A 9,797-nucleotide genomic window follows, 5' to 3' on the forward strand; every position below is an offset into this window, starting at 1 on the left:
AAAGCCTTCCATTCTGTCAACATATCTGGCCAAGTAGAAATGTTTTTCCTGCTGGTGTGAAACGCAGAATACTACTCCCTCTCAGGTCTCGATCCCCACTATCTTTGACTACCTCTGGTCCCTTAAGCAGCAGGGCCTGGCGATATTGTCTCTGAGGGTGCACTTGGCGGACATCTCCACATTCCATCCAGGGGAGAGTGGACACTCCGTGTTTTCCCATCCTTTAGTTACTAGATTTCTCAAGGGCCTGAAGCACCTCTAATCCCAAGTACGCCGCCCTGCCCCTACCTGGGACCTCAGTCTAGTCCTAAGCAGGCTTATGCTTCCACCATCCGAGCCATTGGCAACTTGCTTGCTGCTATACCTGTCCTGGAAGACAGTTTTCTTAGTAGCCATTACATTGGCCAGATGAGTCTCCGAGCTTCAAGCGCTAACGGTGGACCCACCGTATACTGTCTTTCACAAGGACAAGGTACAGTTGCAACCACATCCGGCATTCCTCCCTAAGGTGGTGTCGGCCTTCCATACCAACAGGACATCTTCCTTCCGGTCTTCTTCCTGAAGCCTCACTCACCTCGGCGGGAACAGCAGTTACACTCCTTAGATGTCCATAGGGCGCTCGCTTTTTATATCGATCAGATGAAGCCCTTCCGGAAATCGCCCCAACTCTTTGTTGCTGTGGCTGACCGGATGAAAGGCCTCACTGTCTTCTCCCAGAGGATCTCCTCATGGGTGACGGCGTGCATCCTCACATGCTATGACCTGACTCATGTTCCCTCGGGCCATTTCACTGCACATTCTACCAGAGCTCAGGCTTCATCAGCTGCCTTCTTGGCCCATGTACCAATCCAGGAGATATGTCATGCAGCTACCTGGTCCTCGGTCCACACCTTTGCTTTGCACTATACTCCGGTCCAACAGTGTAGAGATGATGCAGCCTTTGGCTCAGTGGTTCTGCACTCTGCCACATCTCGCTCCGACTCCTCCGCCTAGGTAAGGTTTGGGAATCATCTCACTGGAATGGATATGAGCAATCACTTGAAGAAGAAAAGATGGTTACTCACCTTTGTAACTGTTGTTCTTCAAGATGTGTTGCTCCTTTCCATTCCAAACCCACCCTCCTTCCCCACTGTCTGAGTAGCCGGCAAGATGGAACTGAAGGGTGGCTGAGTCGGCTGGGGTATATATCCGGTGCCATGGCGGTGCCACTCCAGGGAGTGCCCAGCCGACCCACCGAGTGTTGCTAGGGTAAAAAGTCTTCCGATGAACATGCACGTGGCGCGCGGACACCTAACTGGAATGGATATGAGCAACACATCTCGAAGAACAACAGTTACAAAGGTGAGTAACCATCTTTTATGACGTTAAATCTATTTTGTAAATAAGAACATCTTTTTTTTTAAAGATAAAAACCCTCTGTGTTTAAGGACTTCATTTAAGACTATTTGAGATATAAAATGGAGGTAAAATACCTACTCAACGTGTAAGACTTTTTGAGATCTCTGGGTAAAAAACACTATGTACATGTTTATTAATTATTTTCTTGGTTTATAAAGTTTTTCCAGTAGGAAAAAATTAACTGAGCTAAGAAACTGAGTTGTTTTATTGTGTTTTTGAATTTAATTCTTTGGAAGGTTCTGTAGAGTAATCTGCTCTATCAAGATGTCATTTTTCATGGCGATCCTTGCCTGCTTAAACTAAAACCATAGTAGAATGAGCATCTGGAGCTTCTTCAACTGAGAAGTCTTCTGAGCTTAAGCTCTCTAGTGTAGCCACTCTAAGCCGATGGGACAGAGGTCTCCTGCTGGCTTAATTACTCCGGGCCCCGCAAGCAGTGGCAGCTATGTCTCCTGCCGACACAGTGCTGTCCGCACCGATGCTTAACTCTGTGAAAGTTATGTCACTCATGTGGGTGACTAGTGTTGGGAGGGGAGGAAGGGGATGAGGCAGGGAGAAGGATCAGTGACCAAAAAAAGGAAAATTCTCAACTGCCATAGGCTGCCATCTGTTTGTTCGCAGATAGAGTACCAGTGGAATAGGTCCTCATAAAAGAATGATCAGATCATTTATTTCACATGCTAATAATCTGAAATTGATGATTACTGTTCTTCATGTGCAAAATTCCATTGAAGTCTGTGGAAGAGAAACTATAGATTCTGAGCCTCCCCAAACACACACACGTGTATCATGAGAAAAGCAGTTTTGATTTTTAGATCACAGTGTTTTAGTGATGTGAAAAAAAAAGACCCTATATGATATTTACTAAAGGCCCCTTCCAAAAAGGGAGACATGCATTGAATAAGTTAAATGAACACTATTGGGTTAAATTTGGCCCAAAATATAGGTTTCTAATAGCTTTTCTTCAGAAGCAGCTTTTTCAAAACTTAAGACCAAGTAGAAATGTTTCAATAACGTTTTAGAAAATTCCAGTGGAGGTAGTTCTTATAAACAAAGAGCAGTGATTCTCAAACTTTGGTACTGGTGACCCCTTTCACATAGCAAGCCCCCCACTCCCCCGGTTAAATTAAAAACACTTTTAAATATATTTAACGCTATTATAAATGCTGGAGGCAAAGCAGGGTTTACGGTGAAGGCTGACAGCTTGAGACTCCCCCACATAATAGCTTCAGGACCCCCTAAGAGGTCGCAACCCCTAGTTTGAGAACCCCTGACAAAGAACCTCTGCAAAATTTGTGGCCTAAACACTGCGGTGTTGTGCCAATGCATAAGAATCAGAAAATGAAGCTAGTAAAAAACAAAGTGAAACTGATCTACAGCCATTATCCAAGCTCAAAAAAAATTATAAATTGTGCCAACCAGACTTTTAAAGGCCTTTCAATTTTCCTAATTTGATAATAGATTTTTAAAATGTTTTATATTGCTACATACTTAACCTGATAAGCAGTTTTTAAATAGTTTTTTTTCTAATTTGCATCTTATCAAGTGTCTAATTAGAATGTGTAGGCTGCTTTAAAGTACTAATACAGTAAGTACAGTGAAACCCCGTTATAACGCAATGTTTGGGGTCCAAAAAATTCCATCGCGATAAATGCGGGGTCGCGATATAGCGGGGTTTCAAACCGGTCAGTTTAAGTCAGTGGTCCCCAATGCGGTGCATAGATGTGTGCCGCCTAGTGCCCCTAGTGCCTGAGCTGGGGAGAGAAGCTGCGGCCCCGTGCCTGCCGGGGACAGAGAGCACCGGCGCCCACAGCCCTGGAGTTCTCTATCCCCAGCAGGTGCGGGGCCATGGTTTCTCTCCAAATGGACCATGAAATCTGGTCTTTTGTGTACTTTTACCCTATTCCATACAGATTTCATGGGGGAGACCAGGGTTTCTCAAATTGAGGGTCCTTCTGTGCTGCCTTCAGAGCTGGGCAGCCGGAGAGCAGTGCCTGTTGGCCAGGCACCCAGTCCTGAAGGCAGTGCCCCACCTGCAGCAGCGCAGAAATAAGGGTGACAATACCATACTATGCCATCCTTCTGTGCTGCTGCTGACACTATCTCTGCCTTCAGAGCTGGGCTTCCAGCTAGCAGCTGCCACTTTCCAGCCTCGCAGCTTGAAGGTGGCGCCGCCACCAGCAGCAGCACAGTGGGAAGGGTAGTAGCACTGCAACCACCCCCATAACATTGTGACATTCCCCCTCCCAATACACACACACACAATACCTTTTTGGATCAGGACCCATATAATTACAACACTGTGACATTTCAGATTGAAATAGCTGAAATCATGAAATCTATGGTTTTTAAAATCTTATGACCGTAAAATTGCCAAAAATGGACCGTAGGTCCCTACCAATAATATTATATAGAGCAAGACTGACACCTGGTGGCCAATTGTGACCTTAAAGAGACCCTGTCATATAGTTTAACATTTTCAGCCTAAACTGCCATAAATTCAGGGGAAAGTTACTTGGATTCTAAACTATCGCAGGCTAAATGCTTGGGTAAATTCGAGTTAAGGATGAGAGTGCCTTACAATAAATTTGTAGTAATTAAAAAGAAGTATTAAAAATATGGGAAATTCAAAGTTAAGTTAAACGTAAATCGCAACCCAACATTTATAAGTTTGGAAATGTATATTTCAGGCTTTCAAACAACCTCAACTCTGCCTCTTCAGTGACTCTAGCCTCTAATCTTTCTTTCTGGAAAATGTGCTGTTTTCAAGTCCTTCACATAAGAGTTTGCGAGATAAGGTCTCCATACAGAACTGGTGTTTTGATCAAGGGCTTTTTGTACTGGCTCCAGGACATTTTGTAAAAGCCAGTGTATTACTGGTTTAATGAACAAACCACTGCTATCCCTGTGTAACTTTTTTCCCTTCGAGTAGTTATCCATTTGCACAGTTTGCTAACGGTGTGCAATGTACCCCACTCACCCATGTTCAGAGTCTCATGCACCTTGAGCATCCTTATATCCTGCACCGAGGGCATAAAAGGGTGGAGCAGGCCAGCTACCACTCAGTTCCTCTCGTGCCTCCTGGCTTTGAGATGAACATGGGCAGTGAGCAGTGCTAACAAAATACCTGACTCTTTTCAAATCTGTGCAGAGTGTAGATAGAGATAGTTAGTTGTTGCCCATTGGCATTTTGGTTTTTTAACCAGAATAGCTATTTCTTTCTGGTGTCAGGATGGCTTCTTTTAAGTCCCCTGGATTAACATACTACCCATCAAACAAGGGCACTATACCCTGTAATGTTTGGCATTTAAAATATGTATTTTGTCTGGGGGAATGTTCCTGGAAAATGTCCTATTTGCAAGTCCTTCACTTGCAGGACCTGCAAATCTAGAGAAGCCCTGCTCCAGATGTACTTAATGGGTAAAGCAATGAGAGTAGCTTCAGGCCCTGGGTCATATAATCATCCTGTAAATGCCTTCTCTGCTCCTTAGAGTGCTAGTACTGGGTCCCTAACTTCCTGGGTCTCATCAGCAACATCCTGTTTTAAAATCTGGCATGTTGGACAAGAAGTTTTCCATGAAAAAGGTACAGAGCATGGAAGAGTCCAGAGATGATCCCAGACTAAGATCTCCTCAAAGAGAAGGATGGAGAAATCCAGGCTTTTATGCAGACCCAACTTATGCTTCTGCTTATCTTATGTCCGGACAAAGTGTCTTTTGGACACATCCTGTGTTCCTACTGACAGTTGTCACAGACTTGCATCTGAAGCAGGGCTGGCTCTAGCATTTTTGCTGCCCCAAGCAGCAAAAAATAATAATAAAAAAAGCCACGTTTGCGATTGGTGGCAGCTCTACCGCAGCTTCTTCTATGGCGGCAATTCTGCGGCAGGTCCTTCGCTCCGAGAGGGAGTGACGACCCCACCGTCGAATTGCCACCGAACTGCTGCATGTGCCACCGCTCTCTTCACTAGCTGCCCCAGGCACCTGCTTGCTAGCCTCGTGCCTGGAGAAGGCCCTGATCTTGCCTACTTTTCAAATGTTAGGCTGTCTTTTATTTTGATCTTAACTCTGAATTACCTTGGTTTCTAATGCTTCATTTTGTTTGTTTTTAATAACTACAGCGTTATGAATTTTTTAAAAAACCAACACTTACATGTACTGTCACCTTTACTCACAGAGTTTAATGATTTGTTTTGTTTGGTTTCTGGCTGGGGATTTTCTTGATTATTTTTTTAAGACATTTTCAAATCTTTCCCATACAAAGAAAGAAAGCTGGCAGGAGCCCCCAGTGTTATGCAGAGAACAATGGAGGAGCTAAGAAACAGGGAACATTGTAGTACTTAGAAGTACGATAGGGGTCCCTCAGGTTCTGTGGTTACCAGGAGGATTGGAGGTTCTGGTGGAGCTACTGAACTTTGCAGGCACTCTGAGTTGAGTTTTGTGGAGAAACTCTGAGGGGCTACAGGAATGCCTGAGAACATGGGGAAGTTAGTCCAGCTGAATGCTTTGGCCTCTGCCAATTGCTGCAGCTCCACAATTTTCCTGTTCATTGGGTAGAACATTGTAACTCATGCAAGTCATGGAGTCCACAATTCTTCATATTTATCTTTAGCTTAACTCTTTTCTCATCCCCTTTCTGCCCCTCCATACACACTTAGATTAAAGAAGTTATGTTGCCATGGGGAAAGGCACCACCACATATGTCTTCTGTAGGTGTGATGGTTGTCACCTACGCTTTGCTGTCAGGGATTTTATCTATGCATGCAGATTCTGCTGCCTACTTAAGAATGTTAGAAAATTCTGCTGCTTGTTAGAAAATTCTGCGGCTTCCTACAACCTATATACAGGATGCTGAAGATTATGCCATTTTATGAACAGGGGTTAAGAATTTGCCTCTGGAGAGGTAGGATTATGGCGGTTCTTTACCATCTCTGTGAGGACCCCACTGAGAGAAGGTTTTGGCTAGGAGTAGGTTGAGGCCAGGGACAATGAGTCAATCCAGGGTTATTACCAAGTTTGTATACAGATGTTCAAGTAATTTAACAATGAGAACTTTTGAGCTGTGAATAGGCCCCCTCCACTTCACTGACTGATAGCAACGTGCAGAGGAAAGATTGATTGGCTGGTTCTTCTGATGTCACAATGATGCTACTTATGAATCACCTGAGTTACTGAGCAAATTGCAGAGGAAAGATTGATTGGTTGGTACTTCTGATGTCACAATGATGCTACTTGTAAATCACCTGAGTTACTGGTATAGCTCTGTCACCATAAGCTCTAGAGGTGACTGTTGAGAGCTTTTCTTATTATACTCTAGCTTCTTTACATACGTTTGAAATCCTATTGAATTGCAAATTATATGAGTAACTATGGAATATATGAAGAGTCTGGGGTGTTCTGTCATTGAAATAATCAAAGCCAAGAATAAGGTGAGAGAACAAGCAGTGAATTTTATTAATATTGTGATTTAAAAAAAAAACTTGTTAGCTTGTTGAATGGATGGTGGGGGGATGAGGGATTGTACCTGACTTACTGAAAGCTAACGGCTCTCTTCTCTACCCTGCTATCTGCTTGGTCAAGAACTTTATATATGAGACATAAAAACCAGTTTTCTGATTTACAGACTGTTTCAGCAAAATCTGATGATCTAAAGCAGCAGAACTACATACAAAAAGCAAACAGTCCTATTTTCTTCTAGAATTATGTATAATAATTTCTCTAACATTACTTAGTACATATTTCACTAACACAATTCATTACACAGTTCTCCAACAAAGCTTAACTATGTATGTGCTTGCTAATGGTGGCTCCATAATTTACAGTAGAGCTTCAGAGTTACAAACACCAGAGTTACAAACTGATCAGTCAACTACACAAATCTCATTTGGAACCGGAAGAACATAATTAGGCAGCAGCAGAGACACATCCCTTCCACCACCACCCGCACGCAAAAAAAGGCAAACACAGTACTGTACTGTGTTACATGATTAAAAAATGAAGGGAAAGCAGCATTTTTTCTTCTGCATAGTTAAGTTTGAGAGCTATATTAAGACAATGGTCAGTTGTAAACTTTTGAAAGAACAACCATAATGTTTTGTTCAGAGTTACGAACAACGTCCATTCCCGAGTTCGTAACTCTGAGGTTCTATTGTATAGTTAAATCCACCATTTCTCTGTGCCTTTAAAAGATTTAAATAGCTTTACATGAGCTAAAACATCTCGTGCTTTTGCTTATGCAGCACTAGCACAGGCAGAAGTTAATACAGGTGATTATTAGAACTGTATTGCAGTTTGTGAGGCTGGTATATAAACAAGAAAACTTAGAGTCACAGACCTGCACGATGCAGGACAGAATTTTTTTATATCCTTTGGACCCTCTAAATTCTGGTGGTACCTCTGGATTCCTTCCATGACAGGAAAGAATTCACACACTATACTGAAGAGTTTTAAAGTGCTCAGAATGCAAGATCTTGGGTCCTTCCAAGACCTCTCTGTTTTGCTGCAGAAGAATCAAGGGGGAAAAGGCCCTCTTGTATTCAGTGCAAGGAAGCCAAGAAATTTCTGTGGCTATAGTACTGATATAATTGAAATGTTGAAATAATTTGTATTAGTGGAGCAAATGTGTGTGAATCATATAAAATGGATTTTTTTGGCTAGCTAAAACAGATGCCAAACAGGTGTACACTGATAAGAGTAAAGAAATAAAGCCATTCAAACCCAACCTTTCATTAAGAGGCAAATCCTTAGTTGGCCCCATCTTTCCATTCCCGTGAAGGGACCTGCATTTTGCTATACGGGATAGGGTGGGCAAGATTTCAGCAGCCTGCACAGCACTTCCTTTCTCTGCGGGAGCTTCCTTGCCACTGCATGCTGTGGTTGTTTGGTTTAGTGGGTCAACCACTGCACTGATATACTGGACAACATAGCAGGAGAACTATGGAAACTAGTGGATCATCTGCTGCTCTATGACTTTTGGGATTAGTGATTGGTTCCTTTTTTCCCCTATCATTTTTTTTTTAAAATACCAGTTACGTGGGTGTGTGCTGTGAGGAAGATCGGCACAAGGGAACTTTTCCTTTATGGATAAGTTGCTCTGATACGCTGAACAAATAGCAGGCCAGCTCTCTAATGAGGCAGCCAGCAATGCAGTATTGTTATTGCGGTAGAGTGAATAACGATAACAAATATATAAGAAACACAGATATTGTATATATACTAAAACCATTTGAAAGTGTCATAAAAATATGTTTTAACAGCACCACTGTCTCCTTTGAAAATCATTGACTTTTCACCATATGTAACATGGGGAATATAGTCCAGCTGAATGTTTTGGCCTCTGCCAATTGTTGCAGCTCCACAGTTTCCATGTGCATTGGGTAGAACATTGTAGCTCATGCAAGTCATGGATTCCACGATTCTTCATATTTATCTTTAGATTAACTCTTTTCCCATCTCCTTTCTGCCCCTCCATACACACTTAGATTAAAGAAGTTATGTTGCCGTGGGGAAAGGCACCACCACATATGTCTTCTATAGGTGTGATGGTTGTCACCTACCCTTTGCTGGCATGCAGATTCTGCTGCCTACTTAAGAATGTTAGAAAATTCTGCTGCTTCCTACATCCTATATACAGGATGCTGAAGATTATACCATCATATGAACAGGGGTTAAGAATTTGCCTCTGGAGAGGTAGGGTAATGGCGGTTCTTTGCTACCTCTGTGAGGACCCCATTGAGAGAAGGTCTTGGCTGGGAGTAGGTTGAGGTCAGGGACATTGAGTCAATCCAGGGTTATTATCATGTTTGTATACAGATGTTCAAGTAATTTAACAATGAGAACTTTTGAGCTGTGAATAGGCACTCTCCACTTCACTGACTGATAGCAAAGTGCAGAGGAAAGATTGATTGGTTGCTACTTCTGATGTCACAATGATGCTACTTGTAAATCACCTGAGTTACTGGCAGAGCTCTGTCACCATAACCTCTAGGTGTGATTGTTGAGAGCTTTTCTTATTATAATCTAGCTCCTTTACATGAGTTTGAAATCTGATTGGATGGCAAATTATATTAGTAAATACGTTCAAAATAGTTCAGTAATTTTTTTCTGTTCAATCAATTATAGCCAAGTGTAATCTGTTCTCAGTTTGGTATGGGATACCTGTGTGAGTATTCACTAAGTCATGGAACACTTTAAGCAGTTTTGGGGCAGAGACCATGACTTCCTCATATGTATGTCTTGTTTGTTTGTTTGTTTGTTTGTTTGTTTGTTTGTTTGTTTGTTAACAGTGCCTACTAAGGTGGGATTTCAATCCTGATTGTGAGGGCAGGATTGCTATTGTAGTACAAATAATAAATATTCCCCTTGCATCACTGTGATTTATGATTAAACTTTGTATAGAAT

Source organism: Gopherus flavomarginatus, chromosome 4 (assembly GCF_025201925.1).
Source record: "Gopherus flavomarginatus isolate rGopFla2 chromosome 4, rGopFla2.mat.asm, whole genome shotgun sequence".
Classification (NCBI taxonomy): domain Eukaryota; kingdom Metazoa; phylum Chordata; order Testudines; family Testudinidae; genus Gopherus; species Gopherus flavomarginatus.